Genomic DNA, 2,500 nt, shown 5'->3' with positions numbered 1-2,500 from the left:
GGTACTTGTTCGCTATCGGTCTCGTGGCCGTATTCAGTCTTAGGTGGAGTTTACCACCGACTTTGGGCTGCACTCTCAAGCAACCCGACTCTGAGGAGCGCCCCTCCCGGGAGGCAAGCGCGGAGGTCGCACGGGCCTGGCACCCTCTCCGGGCCGTGGCCCCGTTCAAGAGGGACTTGGACTCTCCGGCGCCCCTCGGGAAATTGGACGCTCCCAAACGCCACAGCGCTCGGCGCCCCGCGGGGGGCGCGAGCTTTGGCCCTGGAGTCGATCCCTGTTCGCTCGCCGTTACTAAGGGAATCCTGGTTAGTTTCTTTTCCTCCGCTTATTAATATGCTTAAATTCAGCGGGTGGTCTCACCTGCTCTGAGGTCGGCCCAAATGATATAGTTGCCCGTGGAGAGGGAGTAATAACCGAGCCCCCACCGATCCGCAGGCGAACGCCGTCAAAAAATAACGAAGCGTCTCACCTCGACCGGCGGGGACGGGTCTCGCCCAATCTCCCGCAGAGCCCCCTATCAATCCGGGCGACGATCCATCCCAGCGAGGGATGCTCGTCGCCCCAGTACGCAAACGTTTCCGTTCGCGAACTGAATTGCCGGCCCTCAGCCAGGCGTAGCCCGGGAACAAAATCCGAGGGCTGCAATGTGCGTTCGAAACGTCGATGTTCATGTGTCCTGCAGTTCACAATTCGACGCGCAGTTAGCTGCGTTCTTCATCGATCCACGAGCCGAGTGATCCACCGTTTAGAATTTCTTTCTTTCATTTCATTTTATGTAAAAAATTCGTTTCATCGAAACATACAAACTGGGAATTTTTTCCCTTCTTTGCGAGCGAGTTGGGCGTGTGTCTTTTAAAGCCGGCTTTTGAAAGCCGGGCACCCGACTGCTCGCCTTCTTTGTCCCTTTTTCTCTTCACCAATTCGTTCCAAAGCTACGATTTTATAATCGAAAGCTGTAATGATCCTTCCGCAGGTTCACCTACGGAAACCTTGTTACGACTTTTACTTCCTCTAAATGATCAAGTTTGGCCATCTTTCCAGCAACATCGGCGCCACCGGTGTTGAGGCGGCGAGCGCCGCGCACCAGTCCGAAGGCCTCACTAAATCATTCAATCGGTAGTAGCGACGGGCGGTGTGTACAAAGGGCAGGGACGTAATCAACGCGAGCTTATGACTCGCGCTTACTGGGAATTCCTCGTTCATGGGAAACAATTGCAAGCCCCAATCCCTAGCACGAAGGAGGTTCAGCGGGTTACCCGGGCCTTTCGGCCAGGGAGGACACGCTGATTCCTTCAGTGTAGCGCGCGTGCGGCCCAGAACATCTAAGGGCATCACAGACCTGTTATTGCTCAATCTCGTGCGGCTAGGAGCCGCCTGTCCCTCTAAGAAGATAGCTACGTCGGAAGCATAATAGATTCCGACGCCTAGTTAGCAGGCCAGAGTCTCGTTCGTTATCGGAATTAACCAGACAAATCGCTCCACCAACTAAGAACGGCCATGCACCACCACCCACCGAATCAAGAAAGAGCTCTTATTCTGTCAATCCTACCGGTGTCTGGGCCTGGTGAGGTTTCCCGTGTTGAGTCAAATTAAGCCGCAGGCTCCACTCCTGGTGGTGCCCTTCCGTCAATTCCTTTAAGTTTGAGCTTTGCAACCATACTTCCCCCGGAACCCAAGAGCTTTGGTTTCCCGGAAGCTGCCCGCCGAGTCATAGAAGGAACTTCGGCGGATGGCTAGCTGGCATCGTTTATGGTTAGAACTAGGGCGGTATCTGATCGCCTTCGAACCTCTAACTTTCGTTCTTGATCAACGAAAACGTTCTTGGCAAATGCTTTCGCATCGGTTCGTCTTGCGACGATCCAAGAATTTCACCTCTAACGTCGCAATACGAATGCCCCCGTCCGTCCCTATTAATCATTACCTCGAGTTCTGAAAACCAACAAAATGGAACCGAGGTCCTATTCCATTATTCCATGCACACAGTATTCAGGCGACCAACGGCCTGCTTTGAGCACTCTAATTTGTTCAAAGTAAACGTGCCGGCCCACCAAGGCACTCGGTGAAGAGGACCAAAGAAGGATAACGGAGCCTCGCGGACCCCACCGGCAGGACGTCCGGACCGGCCAGTTGAGCACCGACAAGCGGCGAACCGACCGTCCGAGACACACCTCCGACTACGAGCTTTTTAACCGCAACAACTTTAATATACGCTATTGGAGCTGGAATTACCGCGGCTGCTGGCACCAGACTTGCCCTCCAATAGATCCTCGTTAAAGGATTTAAAGTGTTCTCATTCCGATTACGGGGCCTCGGATGAGTCCCGTATCGTTATTTTTCGTCACTACCTCCCCGTTCCGGGAGTGGGTAATTTGCGCGCCTGCTGCCTTCCTTGGATGTGGTAGCCGTTTCTCAGGCTCCCTCTCCGGGATCGAACCCTGATTCCCCGTCACCCGTTACAACCATGGTAGGCGCAGAACCTACCATCGAAAGTTGATAAGGC

General features: G+C 54.0%; 3 non-coding genes across 3 annotated transcripts in view; all 3 read right to left on the bottom strand.

Annotated features, from left to right (window-relative positions):
* Positions 1 to 374, bottom strand: part of LOC139695742 (large subunit ribosomal RNA) — a 4,023-nt gene extending 3,649 nt beyond the window's left edge. The window contains exon 1 of the ribosomal RNA XR_011702380.1: positions 1 to 374. This exon is cut by the window's left edge and continues 3,649 nt beyond it. This is a non-coding gene — a ribosomal RNA (large subunit ribosomal RNA).
* Positions 375 to 598: 224 nt separating this feature from the next.
* LOC139695746 (5.8S ribosomal RNA) lies at positions 599 to 753 on the bottom strand. Its single transcript, XR_011702383.1, has one exon. It is a non-coding gene; the product is annotated as a 5.8S ribosomal RNA (ribosomal RNA).
* Positions 754 to 956: 203 nt separating this feature from the next.
* The window catches only part of LOC139695729 (small subunit ribosomal RNA), a 1,865-nt gene continuing 321 nt past the window's right edge, over positions 957 to 2,500 (bottom strand). Inside the window, exon 1 of the ribosomal RNA XR_011702369.1 lies at positions 957 to 2,500. This exon is cut by the window's right edge and continues 321 nt beyond it. This is a non-coding gene — a ribosomal RNA (small subunit ribosomal RNA).

Source organism: Hetaerina americana, unplaced genomic scaffold (assembly GCF_022747635.1).
Source record: "Hetaerina americana unplaced genomic scaffold, ioHetAmer1.1.p SCAF_620, whole genome shotgun sequence".
In the NCBI taxonomy this organism is placed as follows: Eukaryota; Metazoa; Arthropoda; class Insecta; order Odonata; family Calopterygidae; genus Hetaerina; species Hetaerina americana.
Note: the sequence above shows the minus strand (reverse complement) of the source record. Positions and strands in the feature narration are given on the sequence as shown.